At 34.3% G+C, this 22563-nt stretch overlaps 1 protein-coding gene and 1 pseudogene across 7 annotated transcripts in view; one reads left to right on the top strand and one right to left on the bottom strand.

Annotated features, from left to right (window-relative positions):
- LOC105424069 (uncharacterized) overlaps positions 1-22563 on the bottom strand; it is a 474166-nt gene that overhangs the window by 420065 nt on the left and 31538 nt on the right. The window lies entirely within an intron of this gene.
- Positions 13-21836, top strand: LOC148935277 (uncharacterized; annotated as a pseudogene).

The following is a 22563-nucleotide window of genomic DNA, read 5'->3' as shown; positions in this document are numbered from 1 at the left end:
TACATTCAAGGCATATATAAAAATAATAAAGTTTATTTTGTTGAAAACGTTCCAAGTCATCTTCGAACTGATATAGATTTTTATATTCAAACGGGTACAGATTATTATAAGGGAGAAACAATATTAACAATGATTAATAATTTAGATTTAGTGACAAATGTACCGTTAGATTATATGCATCTTATTTACTTAGGAGTTGTTAAAAAATTATTGCTCTTATGAATAAAAGGTTATCAGTATAAGTATACGTATAAGTTCTACTCAAATACAAAAAATTTCAAAATTATTAATAAAAATGAGAGAACAAATTCCTAAAGAATTTGTAAGAAAATCAAAAAGTCTTAATGATGTTATGTATTGAAAAATTACAAAACTTCGCCAATTTTTATTGTATACAGGACCTGTAGTATTAAATGGAGTTATACGGCGATTTATATCAATTTTTTTAACTTTGCATATAGTTACTAGCCAGGGATCCGGATCGAAATGAAATTTCGGTCCGGTTACAGTTACAGTCCGAAGCTATCAAATTTTCAATTTCGGTTTCGATTTCGGTCCTTCTACCGAACGGTGACTGTAACCGTTTGAATTTCAATCTTTTTCGGTTTCGATTACGGTTATGATGTATAATTATCGATTACGGTATATGGATGTATAATTATCTATTGTCAAATTTAATTGTATAAAAATTTAATTGTATAAAAGAATATAAGTAATAAGTCGCATATTATAAAAAAATCATGTATATTGAAGAAAAAGTTAATTACAATAAATTATGGGAGGTTTCTTCTTGAAACTTGTAAATGGGCAATTTATTCTTACTATATATATATGGAATACTCTATAGCGCGGATTAAAGGAACTATAGATTTATAGAATAAAAGTGCACTATTCTGTTTCTATGGGTTTCAAATGGGTTTTTAGTTCCTAATTTCAATTCACAGGAGCGCGGAAATATTCGCATCGCTAGAGACAATGCAATAAGAGACTGGCCACAACTGTGATCCGCCAATTAGAGACTAGTCACGACTCTGATCTGTCATGTTTTGGCTAAATCTTACGAGAAAGAAAGAAATATATACCACACTCTAATCTCTCACTCTAATCAATAACGCGATAGTGATATTTTTTACTTTGTATGTGCATTGATTTAAGTGTATTGTGCATGTGTATTAAACACAGAAAGCGTGATAATATATTATTAAATAATAGAGATACTAAATTGCAAAATATAGTCATAAATTAATTAATTGTGATAAATCAATATAAAAAAATGGATGGATATTCATTTTTTTATTTAAATTTTATTTTATATTGTAATAAAGAAAAATTATTTGTTTATAATAATAAATATATATTGTTACGTCCGGGGGACTTCACGAATTCTTCTCTTTCGGGAAGGAAAATTTAACGGCTGCTAATCCATAAACGGAGCACTTCTAACGATTAAACAAAAATCAACCCGATCAATCAAAAAAAACTCTAAATAAACAATCTTTCTCTCGAGATATGTCTCACTATCAAAAAAAAAAACACTTGGTAAACCGGCTCGTCGGCGCCGACAGGTTTATGACTCACCAATAAAAATTAATATTTACGAAAGCAAATCCCTAACGGATAGGAAACGCGTTGGATCGTTCGGGGATGACACTCCCCACATTGGTGGGGAAACACAAAAAGCACCAGTCAAGAAGAACTGATTAGTGGCCGTTGGCTGGCACACCAATGAGCGATTGAGAGTGTGAACTAGCGGGAGAATTTTTATTAATAATTCTATCTATCTAAAAACTAATTCTATCATTCGCTGGGAAATCTGGAAATGGAAACACGACCACAATTCACAGAACACCGCTCCCCTCCTTCCTCTATATTCACAATTTTCCTAAACTATCATTTGACAAGCCAACACGGAAATCCATCACGCCCTCAGATATTCCCACCCCTCCGGAACCCTTTAAAAACCGCGACTCGGAGCGGATCGCCCTCTTCTTCCTGCTTCATCGCGACATTCGTGGTCGAAATTACTACAGTTAGAATCTGTGCGCGACTTTATTATTTTTCGAGCAATTCAACGATCCAGCCTGGGCAATTACATTCCTCGACCATCACCCGCGGCCGCTGCAACAAAAGTAAGTCCAAGTTTATCATTTTTCCCCTGCGGTAACTGACAGTTTGGTTCGCGACCTCTCATTTATTTATGTATCTCGTTAAAACACTCCAACATTCCAAATTGGCAAGCCGCCGGATTAACTCGGTGAAGCTGCCTCCTCCGATTCCACAACATTCCAACCGGGCAAGCCGCCGATTAACTCGGTGAAGCTGCCTTCCCCGATTTCACAATATTCTATTCCACAACCTTCTAACCTGGCAAGCCGCCGATTGATTCGGTGAAGCTGCCTTATTTCGATTCCTCAATTTCTCTCTTATCTGACTCTCATTTATATAGTGAACCAAACAAATGCCATTCGGAACGGACGAACGAAACGGGCATTGCGACACCGTCGAGAGAAAGCGAATAAGCGGATTCGTCGCGAAACCTGCCACGCCGAAGAACTCGCGGAGCGATTAATAGAAGTAGAGCCGGGACTAGCCAACATCTCGCTCCATCAATACGCCTCCGCCCTCCGCTCCGCGGCCGAATTCGAAAGCCAATGTACTCCGGAAAATTTCGACGTGGAGAAGTTTTTTTACCTCGTCCGTCAATTTCCTCGCTCTCCCGCCCATCCACCTCCTGGCACCTTCTTCATCCCACGAAAATTTAAACCCGACAAGCAATTTTGGGACCAAATCTCCAGACACGAAATAACCGATACCGTCCCTATGTATATTTCCCGTGATCCTCTTCCCTACCTCGTCCCAATCAAGGCATTCCGCGCACCCTAATCCTCCACACCTGCAACCCGATCCCATAGACATGCTCGCGATCACCAACTTTTTGCCCCAATTAGAACAATTGAGAATATAAGTCCAGATTTTCCTTGCCCGCGGTTATTTTTTTATATATTTTTTTATGTATAAGACTTCTCTTTGTAACCAATACCTCAATCTTTTTTTTTTATGTACACGAACAGAAAATTGTAACTCGTTTTTATTTATTATTAAATTAATTGATCAAAATTCGGTCTAAACTTTTTTTTCTCTCCTAAACTTGACCCCGCGCCGTTCCCGGCTCCCTGAGGATCGCACTAGGTCCATCCCTGGTCAAAGAGATTCGGTTCTCTGACCTAAAACGGACCACCGATAGCGCGGGCGCAGGCAAGGGTAATAACGTCGCCGACGCTGACCCGATCCCTGCCCCCTTAACGCGCTTTCGACTCGCGGATCGGCATCACGACGTCGTTCCGCGAGAACAGGAGAGGTTCCGTGCGTCCACCCGAGTTCTCCTCCTCCTGACGAGAGATATTATCTTTCGTCCAGAATACGGACGTAACAATATATAATAATTCTTTCTAAAAACAAGCATGACACTTGCATCTTTCGAAATTTCCTCGAAATTTATTGTTGACGCTTTTCCGCAATGAGTTTTCTTGCTGCGCTAACTTTGTGAATAGTTGTTATTGTATGGTTTCACAGAGGATCATTTTGACAATTGTGTATCAAAAAATTAAAAATATTATAGTGTAACAGTAGTATAATAGTATTATATTAATTCTTGTTCGTGTTGAAAAAGATAGCGAAAAAAAGTAGCGAAAAAAAAGATAAATAAAAAAGAAAAATGAAAGATAAATAAAAAAAATAAATAAATAGTAATAAATTAAAAATTCATTAATATCATTAATCATTAATATTAAAGGAAATATTAATAAATAAATATGATAAATATATTAATAAATTAATATAATATAATTATGTAAAATAAAGTTTTATAAATATACACATTTTATTATCTTTAAAATGCTTATGTTTTTAAATTATAATATTACAATTTAAGATTAATGTAATTAATGTATTTGAAAATAAGTGGGAATAGCCAAAAGATAGTGGATCAATCAAAAGTTGCTTTTTCGTGACCAGTCTCTTATTATAGTGTCTCTACGCATTGCCATATACATATAGGCATTTGGACTTTGAACAATTTAATGAGCTGCCATTAAAGATGTTCCAATTCCTCCAAATAAACAATTCTTAGGCGGTGTTTACAATAGATCGCAAAGTCCATGGTGTAAAAAGAAAGGTGAACCATTCTGATGGATGCGCAGTAGGTCAAAGATAGTGGGGGCAGTCAACCAATTACGCTTTGAGCTTTTATGCGAAATTCAATATGGCTGCTTATTAAGTTTTGTTTTAAATGACAGTGTGATATTAGTGCTAAAAATGCCAATTTGTTGCGTTCAAAATTGCAAGGCCGGACCCGTCGTAGTAACAGGGAAAATTACAATTATGTATTGTATTTTCCCAAAGAGCATGAACTACAAAAATAGTGGCTCGAAGGATGTTAACGAAAGGAAGGAGATATAATGCTTAACTATGATAAGTTTATATTCCGAATGCTTATAAATATAATCTTTTCCTTTTCATATTTTATATGTCACAAATAGCTACGATGTAGTAATACATTCTTGGTGTAAAACCAAGATCATATTTCCTTTTAATTATCTCTTATTTTAACACACATTTGTAATATAAATATACATTATATAATACTTATACATTATAAAACAATAAAATTGAAAGTCAAAAGCAACAATAATTTGTTAATAGAACATATTTTCATTAATTCTTCATAAACAATGTCTTCATTAAAATAACGAACAATAAAACGAGTAAATTTTAACTAAATAGAGTCTTCTTCAATATATGTAATTAAGCGTTGTATGAACAAAAGAAATAATGACAGAATGCTTCTAAAACTGCGTTTAGAGAATGCGCTATTAGCACTATCACCTTATTTCATTTTTATTGCTTATTATATGTAAATTAAGAATAGAATACGATAGTTCTAATAGCACGCTCCCCGAATTTAGCCTAAATATGAGAACGTGTTAAAAAAATCCCCCAACAGAAACTCATAAGTGATACATCTTAACAGATTAAAATTTTGACATATAATAAAAATTAAATTTGATCAATATATAAGTAAGAATTCTAAAAGCGTAAATCATACTGTCAACAATCTGTATAGTTATACTTTATTTTTATAATATTAAATACAACATATTGTTACGATCGAGCGATGTTCCGCTCGACGCTACCCTCATATCGATTTCCAACTTGAAGATCGTTCCTTGCCAATGCGGTCGTCAAAACGGTTGTCAAGCGTTGTTGTGAAAGAAATGCCCAACCACGAACCAATCGTGAAAAATTCGTAATTATTTTGCGAAAAATATCACCTCAGCCAGGAATCGAACCTGGATCTCCTTACCAGGCAGGCATCTTATCCTTTCGACTACAGAGGCATGTGATGATATTTATCGCAAATAATGTGTTTAGAATAACACGTCAACAATACAATGATACACACATATATACATATATCACAATATACATATATACATATATATTCTCTCAAATCTCCACGACCGATACTCCAGAGAGATGATGGTCCTATTCTCTCGATGGATGCAGATCGGACTGCAGCGACACTTTCCAACGCCACTGGCAAATATACAAATAATCTTCCTGGTGCGCGCCAGAGGAGATTGCATCAAGTATGGCTTGACGGCGCGGCGCGCGAATTTAAACCGAGCCGCGGTGAATTCCGATATTATTAAAGAAAGAGTTTTTGTGTCATTGTAAACAATAAAGTGTGTTTCTCCGTTTTCTAAAAACTGTCTCTTTCTTCTTTGGCGTGAGTGTAACGCGAGTGAACCCACCGCGAGCGCGACATTTTTGGGGGCTCATCCGGGATCGGTAAACATGGCAGAATGTCAAGCGAAATTGAAAGGAATTAGCGACGGAAGTGCGACAGGAAGGAACGTCGGGGAGACGGGTTGTCTCGACCAGAAAGAGAGCTTGCACGCGTGCGAACAAACCAGAAACGACTCCGAGCCTGGAGATGGTTTTTCGTGACTGTGGAGGAGCTTCGCCTTCTTAGAGAAGAGCGAACGGAGCGGCGACGCGAAGCGGAAGAGCAGGGAGGATCGGTGCGGCAGTCCGAGGAGCATGAACTACCCATACAAGCCAGTCAAATCCAATTTTTAACCTCAGTCTCGGTTTAAAATTAAAGCCCAACACCTAAGTGACGGAAGTATTCCTTTGCGAGAATTTTTATCCCAGTTTGAATTAATCACTCGGATAAATGGATGGGGAAAGTGGTGGTATTGGCTTCCTGTTTGACGGAAGGCGCATTCGGTTTTAGAGAAAGGAACGGAATTGGAAAATTCGCAATATAGCGAATTAGTTTCAAAGTTAGAGTTAGAGTCCCGTTTTGGAGAAAAACTTTCGGCACAAAATTACTACATGCAGTTTATAAATCGAAAACAAAAATTCGGGGAAGATTTGGCTACGCTTGGCTCGGACTTGGAGCGTTTGTCTTGTTTGGCCTATCCGGAATGCTCGCCTGGTGTTCAAGATAAGATTGCGTGCTCGCAATTTATTGTCACGATGGCAGACGGTTTTATTAAACAGATTTATTAAACAGTTTTATTAAACTTCAAATGAAAGGACATACATCTAAGAGTAGTGGAAAGAGACGGTAAAAATTATTAAGGAAAATAGTTTTCCTAAATTTCAGGAGAGGGATCGAAAGAAGAAAATTAATTTTGAGATCGCGAACGGAACTTTTTAAATGAAGGAGAAATTAACGCGCGTGATTATAAACAAAATCGCAGGAAATTTAATAATTTTAAAGGAAAACAAAAGGAAATTGTCGGTTCTAAAGGAGGAGCCAACGAATGCTGGAGCTAAGAGGCACTTCCGATCGAAATGTCCTTCATTGGACAATTAATTCAAGGAAGAGAAACTCGGGCTCACCGAGCTTTTGCAGCGGTGTAATGCAGGGCTCGGCGCGAAAATGTAATACTGCAAGGAGAAGGAATTTTTCTTTCGAGAATTTAAGTGGGAAATCAGGAAATTTTTGTTTTCAAGGAAGGTTAGACGATTAAAATTGTGTTTTCAAAATTGACACAAATTGTAATGTAATGTTTTCAAAATTGACACAAGCTCAGGTGTTTCGATTCTAACTAAAAGGATAGTTAGGGGAAGGCAACAGTTTTGGCTAGGGAACAGAAAATTAAGGTATCCAACTGGGCAAGAAGTTCCCATTAATTTTAAAACAAATGTTAGAGTTGAGAATAAATCCGCTCCCAAGATGCATTCATCCTCAATTCCCGCCACATATATCGGAAATTCTAAGGAAAACTTCCAAGGTTTTTTCTTCTTAAGAAGAAAGAATCTATCTTGTTCTTGTATAAGTCTCCCAGAAAGGAATGTTCTTGAATTTTTGTTAGATTTCTTTAATAAGAATTTTGAAGGGTTAAATGATTTACAAAAGGAAAGTTTTTCTGAATTTCTCGAGAAATGTCAGGATATTTTTTCGGAAAATATTGTAGCGGATAATAGAACACTCAATTTTTGTAGGAAAATCAAGTCCTATAAAACAGACTCCTAGACGCATTCCCTTACAGATGCGAGATAAGGTGGAGAAAATCCTTGAGGAATAGCAAGGCGTAATTGAAGAATCCCCTTGAATCCTTGAGTTTTATCTGCGGTTATGGTGAAGAAGAAGGATGGGACGTTGAAGTTCTGTGGATTATAGAAAGCTCAACACAATCACTGAGAAGGATTGTTACCCATTAAATTGATGATCTTCTTGATCGATTGTCAGAAAATTCTTGGTTTTCTACGTTGGATTTAACAAGTGAGTACTGGCAGGTGAAACTTCGTTCAGAAGATAAGGAAAAGACAGCATTCTCAATAGGAAACGATTTGTGGCAATTTACTGTGGTGCCATTTGGATTATGTAATGCTTCGGTGACTTTTGAATGATTAATGAAAAGAGTTCCTCATCAGAAATTAAATAAAATCTGTTTAATTTATTTATGATATTGTGATTTTCAGTAAAATCTTCGAGAAGATGTTGGCTAATCTTTCAGAAATTTTTCTTCGTGTCAGAGCAAATTTAAAAATTAATTCAAAGAAATGTTCCCTGTTTGAAAGGAAAGTTAAATATTTAAGTCATGAAGGAAGAAGGAATTTCTACTGACTCTGAAAAGATTGCTTCCGTGCTGGAATGGCCTGTTCCGCGGAATAAGAAGCAAGTCCGCAGCTTTTTGGGGTTTTGCTCCTATTATAGAAAATTTGTTAGAGAATTTTCGCAAATTGCAAAACCCCTATTTTCCTTGAAACAGTATAGATTTGTTTGAGATGAACATTGTCAAGAGGCATTTGAAAAGCTAAAGCAGTTGATTTCTTCCCCTGTCTTGTCTTTTCCAATTGAGATAGGAAAATTCATTTTGGATACTGATGCCTCGAATCATGGCATTGGTGCTGTTTTCCCAGATTCAAGAAGGAAAAGAGAGAGTAATTGCTTATTTTAGTAAGATGTTAAGTAAAACCGAAAGAAATTATTGTGTTACTCGTAAAGAGTTGTTAGCAATAGTTGATTCTTTGAAAAGTTTGCATCACTATTTATATGGACGGGAATTCTTAATAAGAACTGACTATATTTCTCTCTGATGATTGATGTCTTTCAGGGAACAGGAAGGACAGTTGATCCGCTGATTGGAACATCTTTAGCAATATAATTTCGAAATTTCTCATCGAGCAGGGAAATCGCATGGGAACGCTGATGGATTGTCAAGACGCCTTTGTGCGGAAAGTGATTGCAATTATTGTGTCAGAAAGAAAAGAATAGGAAAATAAACAAGAATATTTAGGAAGGATAGTCTTAGAGGGAAGAGAATTGAAAGATTGGCGGGCAGCACAGTTAAAAGATCCTTCGATTGTTGAAATTTTTCGAAGTAAGGAAATAGGTAGACGCCCTCTTCAACATGAGATTATTTTTGGGAATACTTCTTCAAAAATTTATTGATCTCAATAGGATTCTCTTATTAAGGATGGAATTCTTTGTAGGAGATGAGAGTCTCCTGTTATTTTTCAAATTGTTGTTCCTCATAAAATGATGCAACAGATTTTGGAGGAGGTTCATGATTCTCCTATAGGAGGGCATTTTGAAGTGAATAAAACTCTTGAGAAGATTCGAAAGCGTTTCTTTTAGACATGCAAATAAGATGTGGAACATTGGATTAGGACCTGTAAAGTTTGTTGCTAAAAAAGGCTCTGCTGGATAGGGAAAATCTGTTTTTCAGATTTATAATGTAAGTGCTCCTTTTGAGAGGGTGCAGATGGACGTGTTAGGCTCCTTATCATTTTCTGCTTCCGGGAATAAATATTTGTAGTGACTGATTGCTTCTCAAAATGGATGGAAGCTTTTCTACTCAGAAATATCAAAACGATGGCAGAAGTCTTTAAGTCAGATAGTATCTAGGTATGGAGTGCCATTAGAAATACATACGGATCAGAGAAGGAATTTTGAATCGCGAATGTTCCAGGAGTTATGTCAAATTTTAGGAATGAAGAAAACTTGCACTCGTCTGGCAGTGTTACGACCGAGCGATGTTCCGCTCGATGCTATCCTCATATCGATTTCCAACCTGAAGATCGTTCCTGGCCGACGCGGTCGTCAAGCGGTTGTCAAGCGTTGTTGTTGTTGTGATGAGAGTCGACGGCACGGCGCGCGAGTTTGAGCCGAGTCGCGGTGAAGTCTGATATTATTAAAGAAAGAGTTCTTGAGTCATTGTAAACAGTAAAGTGTGTTCCTCCGTTTTCTAAAAACTATCTCTTCCTTCCCTGGCGTGAGTGTCACGCGAGTGAACCGCCACGAGCGTGACAATATTTTTATTCAAATTGCATTAGACAATCTTATTTCATTTTTTATATTTGTAAACAGCGCGCTGCATAAAAGTTCAAGCTCTGATTAGTCAAGATCTCAAACCTCCGCTATTATATGCAATGGTTCACCTTTCTTCTTACACCATGAAGTCGCAATAGCGGTCGTAATATTAGTCGCAACGGCCAATCAGAACGTTTTGATTGACTATCGCGAGTATGTTATGATCGCTATTACGACTTTGCAACCTTACTGTAGATTATAAAATATTTAACAAACCCGAACCGAAAACTGGACCGAAAATCAGATCGAAAAGTAGAAAAAAATTTTTCGGTCTGATTACGGTTCCAGTCCATCAGCCTATCCAATATTTCAGTCCGATTTTCAGTTTCGGTCCGACTAAAATAACGGTTACAATCCGGTTATCAGTTTTGGTTTCAGTCCGGTCCGGATCCCTGGTAGCTACATCAATTCTTATTAGTCCAATATTGATTAAAAATCGAAATAATATTTTATACGCTGAAAAACTTTTGATTCATTATATAAATTCTTTTCAAATCATATATGAAGAAGAATTTGTATCTCACAATATTCATAATTTATTGCATCTTAGTGTAGATGTTCAAAAATTCGAAGCACTAGATGAATTCAGTGCTTTTCGGTTTGAAAATTATTTGCAAACGTTAAAAAATATTTTAAGAAAATTAGACAGGCCGTTATAACAAGTATCACGACGTTTTGGGGAAATGCATGCGAATATCAATTCTATTAAAAACAAACTAATCAATCTACTATTTTAAAAAACAAACATTGTTTAGGCCCTTTGCCTGAAGAACATAATTATACAAAATGGTGTTAATCAATACAAAGTTTTGAAAACTCTTTTTTATTATATAAATTGTAAAGAAGACAAAAATACGAGGGTAGTCTGAAAAGTTTTGAGCCTTAACATGAAGATGATGTTACTCGTCAAAACCATTCTAGTACTACAATAGTATATGCTTTGAAAGACTTTTGTGAAAATTTCAGCCATTTTGGATGCTCAGTTGTTGTTTGACAGTCGTTTGTGTCAGTCGATGTTAGTGTTTTTGTAAAAATGAAAAAAATTGAATATCGTGCCGTGATTAAATTCTTACATTTGAAAGTCATACGCCTGCGCAAATTAAAATCGAGTTGGACGCTGTTTACAGGGACTCTGCCCCATCATTTGCCACCGTAAAAAGATGGGCAGCTGAATTTAAACGTGGTCGTACCAACTTGGCTGATGATGAGCGTTCGGGACAGCCAAAAACTGCGACCACTGCTGATAACATCGAAAATGTTCACCAAATGGTACTGGACGACCGTCGAATCAAGATTAGAGAGATAACAGAGGCTATGGACATATCGAAAGAACGCGTTTATCATATATTGACTGAAAAATTGGATATGCGCAAGCTATCCGCGCGTTGGGTGCCGCGCTTGCTCACTTTGGGCCAAAAACGAATTCGAATGAACATTTCCAAGGCCGTTGGAGCGGTTCAAGCGAAACGAGTCAGATTTTTTGCGTCGATTCATAACTGTAGATGAAACTTGGATCCACCACTACACTCCAGAGACAAAAGAACAGTGGACTGCAGACGGTGAACCTGCTCCGAAAAAGGTGAAGACGGTTCCATCAGTTGGAAAGGTAAGAGCGACTGTTTTTTGGGATAGTCACAGAATTGTGTGTATCGATTATCTTGAAAAAGATAAAACAATAACGGGAGCGTATTACGCATCATTACTTGATAAGCTGAAGGCAGAAATTGCAAAAAAACGGCCGCATTTGAAGAAGAAGAAAGTGCTGTTCCATCAAGACAACGCACCTGCTCACTTCAGCGGTCGCCATGGCCAAAATTTACGAACTGCACTTCGAATTGGTTGACCACCCACCGTATTCACCAAAATCTGGCCCCCAGTGACTTTTTCTTGTTTCTTTAAAGTTTCTCTTGGAGGACAGAGATTTTCATCGAACGAGGAGGTTATCGCATACGTAAACGCCTATTTTGCGGAGCAAGACTCCAACTACTATTTGGAGAGATTAAAGAGGTTAGAGTATCGATGGGAAAATCGACTTAAAAGGAGATTATGTTGAAAAATAAAACTATATTTGACCGAAAAAATACTTGTTTCTATGTTAGGCTCAAAACTTTTCAGACTACCCTCCTAATTGTTGTGTATTAAAAGATGGATCTATTTGTATTGTAAATATTATTCAAACAGAAAATCTAGAAATATTTGTTATCGGAACAAAATGTAACAAACAATACGTTATTTTTTTCACCATGTTCTTCTGGAAAACTTAATATTCATATGATTAGCAAAACAAATTACATGTCTTTGTGGCCTCTCACTGAAATTGAAGAGAAAATTTATAAATTAATAAACAATACAAATGAAAATATTGCAATCCCGTTATGTCATGCATATTTAAATGTATAAGCTTTTAAAATAATTTTTTTTTATAAATTATGAAATTTTTTTAGCAAAATGATGTGACTATATGATGTAACTACAATTTTATCGTATGTTATTTTCTAACAAGCGAAGTATCGGAAGTGTTTCCTCCGATTTTAATGAGCTTTGAGTATGTTAAAATATGGACAAAAATAAGAGATACATTCTTTTTTATCTGCGTTCTCGAACATTAAGGAGATGAAACCACCTCTTGAAAAAAATCTGTTTTTTCTTCCTAAATAAATATCATCTAAACCGTTAAAGATATAAAAAAAAGTTTTAAACAAAAGTTTTACGGCTGCAAGTGCACTTTACAACGACGTATTCGAATTTTTCAAAAATGTTATATTTTCGAGTCCCCCACCCTAATTTTCAAAAATTTTTAAATTTTTATAAGGACATAAATTCAAGAACATTTTATGCTGAATACAATGATATATAATAAAGTTATTTTCCGAAATCGCATTTTTGGGAAGTGAACGATAAATATCTCTATATACGCGCTCCATACGTCTTATATCGCGTTGATTGCGCAGAATAATGTTGAAAGTAAATATGATGCAGTTCGTCAGTACTGTATCAGTGCAACAATAATTATTGAAATAAGAGCTTTTTTATAATAATAATGAGAATAGTAATAATAATAGCAGATTTTGTTAAACGGAAGTCAAATATTTTTGATAAGGTATTAAAAAACGTACGAAATACTTTGGACATTTAGAAACAAGTTACAAATAAAGAAATGATTATAAAATATGATTTATTTAATTTTATAAAATATAATTTATTTAATTTTGATCGTACGGCTTGCAATGCTTACAGTAGCTATTGCAATGTTATGAATATATTTTATTGATCAACATTTATATTTCGTGTCGTAATGTTTTATTATCGCAATACTACGCAAGAAATACAATTGCTAAGATATAGTTTTATTTACATGAGCATTGTTTGCATGAACATTAGTATAAAAGAATGCAAATCGCTGCGAAGTCGCAATTTTATAATTAATTTCATTCTCTAAAGTATTATTGATTGATACAAGTAAGAGATATGAACTTAATAAATGAATATGTACTTAAAAAAAAAGTTATGAAAGTTTTCATTGCTGTTTATATTTTCATACATTTTTTATTTTATAAATTCTTTAAGTTGAAATTATAGTTATTTATTTTAATTAATTAACTTAAGTATTTTTTAATCAACAATTTATTAATCTTAATAATATTTTTTAAAGATTTTTAGACATAGTAATACATGATCTATATATTATTCAAGATTATTTTTTCTTGTTCAACAAATTTTTTATAAAATAAACAATTATTATAAAGATACATTAAATTCATTATAAATTAGCTATTTAAATAAGAAATTATTTAAATAATTGTTTAAATAATTATTTAAAATATAAAATGGAAGAGGAAGAATCATTGGATTTTCAAATCGCACTTGATATACTTTGATAGATGCAGAAAAAATAAAACTCACTGACGAAGAAAATTACGCATACAATGTAAAAAAGTGTTATGTAACGTCGATAATATCTTGGTAGAATATAAAAAAAAAGCACTTGAATTTTGAAGAAGTAGTAAGACAAATTCAAGAAGAATTGAAGGAGTGAAACAAAAGTTCGTGAAACAAAAGTTGAAATTTTTATCAAAATTTCACCCGATGGTTACGTAAACAATGCATGCAAATAAAACTACATCTCCACAAATATATTTCTTGTGTAGAATTGCGATAATAAGATATTATGACACAAAATATAAATGTTGATCAATAAAATATATTCATAACATTGCAATAGCTAGCAGTGCAATAGCTGCCGTACGATCAAAATTAAATGAACGATATTTTATAAAAATAATCATTTTTTTATTTAACTAACTTGTTTTTAATTGTGCACGATACTGCATAGATTTTTTGATGTATCATCAAAAATATTTGAATATTGTTTAATCCATTATCATTATTAAGATTATAATTATGCTTATGATTATTATTAATAAGAGGAAAGAGAGGCTAATGAACGAGCGAAAACGAAATAACATAACAAAACGAAATAACAAAACGAAATAACAAACGACAAAAACAAATTCGAGTAAACAATATTTATTATAAAAACAATAATTAGCAGTGTCACCTTATAACGATGCACCCGAATCATTTTCCCTTTCGTAAATAAATTGTAAAGCGGCGTAAATTATATCTGTATTTAACGTTTCCGACCATCCGTCGGGTATCAGTACGGTAATCCCCGATGATCCCATCGTCGGATAATTTGCGTTGACCACCAGACGTAACAGACGAAATTCGAACAGAACAAATTCACGTGAACAGCATGTGAAAACTTAATAGACCGCGCGTTAGACCACCGCTGGCTCCGCTACCGACCGCGCCATCGAACGTATCCGGAATCATCGAGTCCGTTCAGCGAATTTCGCGAATTTTCCAACGAGATCATCCCCGGAGTCGACTCCAAAATCCGAGCTCGGCCGACCTGTACCCGATTATTCCCAATCTACGACCGACTCGGATATATTAGCCGACTCCGACGGATGATCTTCGCTTATTACCGGCGAGACAGAGATATCCAGTGCTGATCTCAGTGATATACCCATCCTGATCCCGAAAGCGATCTAGAGCGCTTCCTAATGAGCCAAGAGACTGGCTGACCGATCGTTCCTATCTCCGAAGCACGCAAGCTTTTTCTCAGGCTAAGGCGCTTCTTAGCTTGGGCCCCAAAGCAGACTCTTGCGTGCAAATTTCCGTCGCTGGCGGTGACGAAGCAGGGAATTTCCTGACTCCGAACCACAGCAATTTCAAAGTCCTGATTCCAGTCCGAGCAATCCATCCAAAAGACTGTGACGAGACGAAACGCCTGACAAGTAATCAGCTGATCGGCCACGCGACTAACACGCATTCCAAGACCCCACGCACTGTCGCGCACCGCGCGTTTACTATCGCGACGCGCCGAATTCGCGGAAAACAGCGAGCCGAAACTATTGTAAAGCTTCCCGGAATCCGAAAAGCTTTTCATAGATCAATGAATACGATTTTCCTTAAAGACTGAATTTCGGATAATGATCTATAAATATTGTAAATAGAAAATGAAGTTTATTAGTCAGTAACTGTAAATAGTTTCAGATTGTCTAAAATATACATATGTGTACATATATATATATATATATATATATATATATATATATATGTGTGTACATATTAAAACGCTTCTATATTTTATTTTTCTTCGAAATCCTGACAATCTTTTTTGATGCTATCCCGCAAAACATACCGATTCGCAAACCGCGAAGAACGCAAACCATTTTAATCTTTAATATAAATTTGATATTATACGTTTTGGCTTTTATGATGCCTTCTTTAGCAATTTTTCTTAACAAAAACGATAAAAAACGATAAAAAAACTTAACGATAAAAAATGATAAAAAACAAAAGGGAATTTTAAATGTATAAATACTTATGCATCTGACTTAACTCTTAATTTCTTATAATTATTATATTATTCACATTTTTATAATCTTTTATCTCTGTTTGCGCTTGAATCTAAATGTGGCGCGTTCTATAATTTCACCGAACCAGTTTTTATGCATTTACAATTCCCTTTCGTTTTTTATCGTTTTTATTAAGAAAAATTGCTGAAGAAGGCTCCGCAAAGCCGAAATGGACAATATTAAATTTATATTAAAAGTAACTCTGCTAATTGTTATTTTTACAATAAATATTATTTATTCGAATTTGTTTTTATCACTTCGTTTTCGCTTGTTCACTGGCCTCTCTTTCCTCTTAATTTTACGTTAATTTATATGATCTGATACAATTTTGCCATTCAAATGCGCTTTTCACCGGATAAGGAAAATGTCACTGTGTTAATGGATAAAATTGAGTATATTAACAAATTTGAAACATTGTTATCCGATAACAACACATACATAAAAATGACATTTGATCCCATTAAAAAATGGACAGCTGCAACCCGTTTCCTTCTACTGAGTTGGAAAAAAACAGTTATATAGACAATGATTTATACAAGAAACTGATGGTTTCGGATGGTGTTCTGCCGAGAGCTTATGGACTACCTAAGATCCACAAACCAGATTTTCTTCCTCAATTTACCACTCTCCCCCAACAAGAACACCCCTTCCTTTAACATTACATCCCTTCCTAATCATATTACTTAGTTTTTATTTTGTGTACAGTCGATTATTATATGGTGTCTTTAACTTGGAGATTGTCTTATTCCTTCGTAAAATTCCGTCCGTAACTGACATCAATTTGACAATATTACATTGTAATTTCTGATTTTCTTAATTTGTAACTTTGGCGATCTCCAAGATAATGTAATTGTTTTTTCACAATTTTGATTATTTTTATCGTCTCTTCTGATATACTATATGTTATCACTATTTTTTTGAATTATTCTCTATGTTGGTCAACTTTCACCAGTCATTATTGTTTTATTTGATTATTTAGGACAACAATCAATTAAGAATTTATTGTTGTCCTAAATAATCAAATAAAACAATAATGTGACTTCACATTGCATTACAATATGGTGTCTTTAATTTGGAGATACGCTACGATGCTGTTGCTTTTGATGCAATATCTACTTTACCGTCAATTTACCGTATCACGAGGCAGGATTTTGGTTCCCTGACTATTATTTTGTCATTGAGGACTGCGCTAAATAATTTGTAATTTATGTCCGCATGCAATTTTAATTTGTAACTATGATTCTTAATTTTATACAATTTTACAAACGGAATATTCTGACCTCAAAAATTTGCGAAACTTTCCTTATATATCGACGTGTCAAGATCATTTTATTTATTCAAGTGTTCTTGTTTTCTATTAATTTCAATTTTTATTATACTGAAGATGATCTAAAAAAGGATTGAAACGATATATATTATTAGCTATGTATTTATTTTTCAATAATTATAAACACTATTTTTCGCAATCTGTATTCGCTTATATGCTCTTGATCATTTATTTGTTGAATGTAATAAGTGCCTTCTAGTACTAATTTTAGTTATATTTATATAATCTGTCAAACCCGCACATGTTCAACATTCAACAAAATGTTTTTATCATCGCGTTACTTTATATATTGTGTTACTTTATATATTGTGGCGATTATATCACGACTCTTACGGCCACACTTTTTCAAGCGACAATATTTGAATTTCGCCGAAATAGCTATTCTCGGAGAATCGCACTAAATACACGCGAATACGATATGCGTTGCGTATATTCATATCCGATATCAACTCAACAGAATAGACTCATTTTCTAATATTCTCTTGTAATAATTTCTTTTTGTATTGTTCGGAATTAGACATATATTTCATGATCGTTATTTTCAAGCTTTGTAATATCGAATTTCTACGTGTTGAAAAACATCACACTGACACCGATGTGTATAGACATATTCATTGAAAGTACGTATAGTTTAACATATTTATAAAAATATATAAATATTTAATAAAAACTTAGCATAACCAAATTTTATGGTTATTTTCTTTTTTTTTCAGATGGCTCAAGCATTTTATATTGTGCAATTTAGCGATGGCTTAGCTTTTGTACCGACAAATGGTTATCTGTATCTAAATCACCTTGTTTTTATTCTATGGGCTAGAAAAAACTAAATCAAGCAATATTAAACGCAAAAAATTCCAAATTAAATAATCCTTCTGCCAACTGGGTTTTGCATGATGTAATAAGATATTTTTCATCTGCAGGTATGCTCATATATATAATTTATATGATCTATATTGTATCTCGAGTTCGGTATCTCATTCTAGGCATGCTGTCAATTCTGCGGATGACAGTTCGACAACCAATGATGATCTCGCTGAGCCATCTTCTAAAAATCAAAAGTTGCTCGATCAATTTCCGGACGATTCGGAATTTAATGTGAGCTTCGTGACTACGACAAATTCCGATGTCACCAATTTAAATGTATTAGGTGTACAAAAAAGTTCTGAGCTTTAGATTTCATACAACCGAAATAACAATTTAAATTTTATATATCTTCCCGCCCTTTTGCGGTTTTAAAGCGTTGACATTTGGCCTTCTAAAATGCCATACGGTTTTTGACGTTTGATGCACATAACCTCAAAAATCAGTAGTATTCATGATGGCAATAACAAAAGAGCATATTCGATTTTCCATCCACTTCGCGTTTTCATCTGAAGAAAAATGCTGCTGAAGCCACTGCAATGATTTGTGCTGCATATGGAGAAAACGCTGGAAGTTATACTACATGTAAAAGATGGTATCAAAAATTTCGCCAAGGAGATTTCAGTCTTGAAGATGAACCGCGTTTTGGATGCCCTCAAAAAATTGAAATGGACGAATTGCAAGCACTGCTGGATATAAACTCTGATCAAACTGAAAAGGAGCTTGCAGAACAACTTGGCGTAACGTAGCAAACCATTTCCATACGTTTACATACGATGGGAAAGGTTTAGAAGGAAAGCAGATGGGTTCCGCATGAACTGTCCGAAGACAACAAAATCGTCGGCGTGACACTGCACTCACTTTGCTTTCAAAGTTCCGGAAAAAAGATTTTCTGCACAAAATCATTACAGGCGATGAAAAGTGGATTTTTTATGATAACTCTAAACGTAGAAAATCATGGGTTGACTGTGGTCAATCTTCGACATCGACGCCAAAGCCCAATATCCCCGCCAAGAAGGTTTTGCTCTGTATCTGTGGGATTGGAAAGGTGTGTTGTATTACGAGTTATTACAACCGGGTGAAACAATCATGGCAGACCGCTACCAACAACAATTAACCAATTTGAGCGATGCATTAGAAGAAAAGAGGCCATTTACTGGCCAAGAACGTCATAAAGTAATCTTGCTTCATGACAATGCTCGACCACATGTTGCGAAAGCGACTCAGGACCATATCTTTGCGTTAGGCTGGGAACTACTCCCGCGGCGTATAGCCCAGACATGGCGCCTTCCGATTACTACCTATTCCGGTCGTTGCAACATCATTTGGCTGATACACATTTCGTGAGATTTGAAGAGATACGAAAATGCATTGATGACTTTATCGCTTCGAAGCCGGTGAGCTTCTATCGTTAAGGAATTCGCAAGCTACCCGAAAGATGGCAAAAGGTCGTTGATGCAAACGGGAAATATTTCGCTGATTAATATTTTTTTGTTTGTTTTTGAATAAAGATTGAATTTTACAAAAAAGAGCTCAGAACTTTTTTGTACACCTAATATTAGAGAGTTTCAACTGCCCAGTTCTCAATGTGACAACTGATAGAATTGAAAAAATAATTTCATGGTCAATGAAAGAACATGAAAACGTTGTTGCTATTAATAGTAAGTTTCGTAAGTTATGTATACAATATGTGAAGTATATTGTATGTTCTTTATAAAAATAATTAATTTTTTATAAAAATAACTAATTTTAAAGCAGATACATTTGAGAAAGAAATGGAGAAACTTAAATTTGCTGAAGATGTCTCAGATTTGGAATGTGATAGTGATAATAAAAAAAAGAAACTGTTATTCTAGGCATGCTGTCAATTCTGACGATGACTGTTCGACAACCAATGATGATCTCGCTGAGCTATCTTCTAAAAATCAAAAGTTGCTCGATCAATTTCCGGATATACGTATACAATATATGTATTTTACATCCAATAATATATAATGTATATTATTTAATATAAATTAATATTTATTTATAGTATTTATACATTTGTATAATAATATATATACATTTATATATATATATATATATATATATATATATATATATTTAGAAAAATATATGTTTAATGAAACGTTATTATTAATATAAAGCATCAAAGTCTTTACAATATATAATTATTAGATCTTATTCGTTTAAACTTTGAAATTCTATCATTTGTGTTTTATTTTTTAAGAATAGTTGTAAATAATTTACATAACTTGACGCCAATTATTGATATCTAATCTTTTATACAAATAGTACACATGTATTATTTAAATAATATATCACTTAGGTTGGATACATATTATTTAAATTGAGTCAGGTAATGCAATTTCATATCATCATTTTCTATAAAGAATTAGAGCTACTGTCATTTCAGTTTTAAAATAAGAAGGCTTTAATAGGAATATAAAGATATGTATCATATGGATTTTATTCTTTAAAAGCAGTTGTATATTGAACTTTTGAAATAATGTAATTGTAACTTGGCGCCACTTTTTTGATATCAAATCATTATATGAATGATATATATTATTAAAGTAGAGTATTATTATATATTGAATTTTCGAGATACTGTAACCTTAATTTGGCAGCACTTTCTTGATATAAAATCTTTTATACAAATGTTGCATATTATTAATGTTACATCCAGTGAACTCCACGATTCTTTTCTTTCCAAAAAGACGAATAATATAATTTTCTTCATATAAGAATATTGATTTCTTCTTCCATCGATAAGATACTAAATTATCTATTGAATTTCGAGAAACAAGAGAAAGATTTGCAATTGCCCTGCCTATTATAATGATATGCTTAATTTAAAAAAAAATTTTAAAGAATTTTAAAAAGAATTATTATTATTCAGTTCAAAGTTAGAGCCGAGTCCGAATACTCATCTTGGCACGTGCCAAGCAGAAGCGAAGGAAATATCTAATGTAAACATCCAACCCTCACGCACGCACGCACGCACGCATGCACTCTGAAGAAAAATTAAGACTTGTTCTTTTGAAATAACCGCCCCAGCTAATCAACAGTGAGTTCATTTATTAATTACCAGTCAATTATGAATTTCAAATTTTTATTCTTTTCCTCTCCTCCATGACATTCTAATCTACCTTTTCTTTTTTTTGTCTCTCATTAAACTGGTCTGAACTATGCCCGGTTGCATTTCCTTTTCCTCTCTCACTCTTACTAACTGGTTACAGCTGTACAAGGCTCCCGGTTCCTTTTCTCACTCTCTCTCTCTGTTTCAACCGGTTTGAGCTATACGAGGCTTCTAATTGATCTTTCCTTTTTCTCTCTCTCATACGCATTCACACTCTCTTCATTGATCAATCCTTTTCTTCCTAGTGAATCAAATGGAAGTCTCAGCTTCTAAAATTCGAGAAAGCGATACTAAAAAACGATCCCATCGTCGTCGTAGTTGCGGTTGGAATCGCCGAAAATGTCAGAGTCGAACCAAGAAGTCTAAGCAGATATCGAAAGAGCTGCCGTCAACATTAACTATTACTGTTTCTGAATCTTTCCTAAACCAACCTTCAGTATCTTCATCTAACTTTATTCCTCCTTCCGCTCCGACATAATCAAATGTCAATATTAACCGATCGCACCTAATTATTCTCCTGAACATTCATCCGTTGCAGAATATCTTTTAGACTTCTACGCCTTACCCCTAGATCCTCTATTCCGAGATGGCGAATCTCTTTTTGAGGATTTAGAAGACGAAGAATTCCATCCTATCGATTTAATCACTCCATCTCCCGAGGAACATCAAGAATACTTCCCTCTTTAACTATCATGTATTAATCTTCTGTCATCATACACATACACGTTTCTTCTGCTCTTTTATTATGTATATCTTTATTTTACTAATTAAAATCAATGTTTAAGTTATAATTTTTATTTTTATTTTCTTTAAAACTCTCGATCTCTTTTCTCCACCCCATTGATCGCACGAGGTCTTTCTCTGGTAATAAGAATCAAGTTTCTTTACCCAAAAACGATCGACGAACGTACGTCTACAACGAGGCGTCATAGCGATTCTTTATCGCTGATCCAGTGCCGAGACATAAACACGCATTCGACTCGATATCATGTTTCCACGCTTAACTCTCGAGAAAGAGCAGCTGTTCGTTCTTCCGAGCCCATTCAATTCTTATTTATTTAAATCCTTAATTCTTAATTTTACAAATTTACCCTGGACATAACAATTAAAGTTGAATATTATATATATTATATATATTATATATATTATTTGAACACATATTTAGACACAAGATTACACAATTTTGTAATATAATACTTGAATTGAAATAGAACAATTTTTGAGTGCAAAGATATGTATCTTGAGTTTTATTTTTATTTTTAAAATATTAATGACGTAATAACGTTTCTTAGATGACGTTTTTTAGAAGTAAATTTCTAGAAATCGGACTTTGGATTGTAATATCTCCATTTATACGACGGGAAGGAAAAACACTAAAAACACTTTTATTGTATATTATATAATTCTAAACTAT

The sequence above is a fragment of the Pogonomyrmex barbatus genome, unplaced genomic scaffold (genome assembly GCF_055798465.1).
Source record: "Pogonomyrmex barbatus isolate J1 unplaced genomic scaffold, ASM5579846v1 scaffold5, whole genome shotgun sequence".
Taxonomy (NCBI): domain Eukaryota; kingdom Metazoa; phylum Arthropoda; class Insecta; order Hymenoptera; family Formicidae; genus Pogonomyrmex; species Pogonomyrmex barbatus.
The sequence above is the reverse complement of the archived record's forward strand: the minus strand, read 5'-3'. Positions and strand labels throughout refer to the sequence as shown.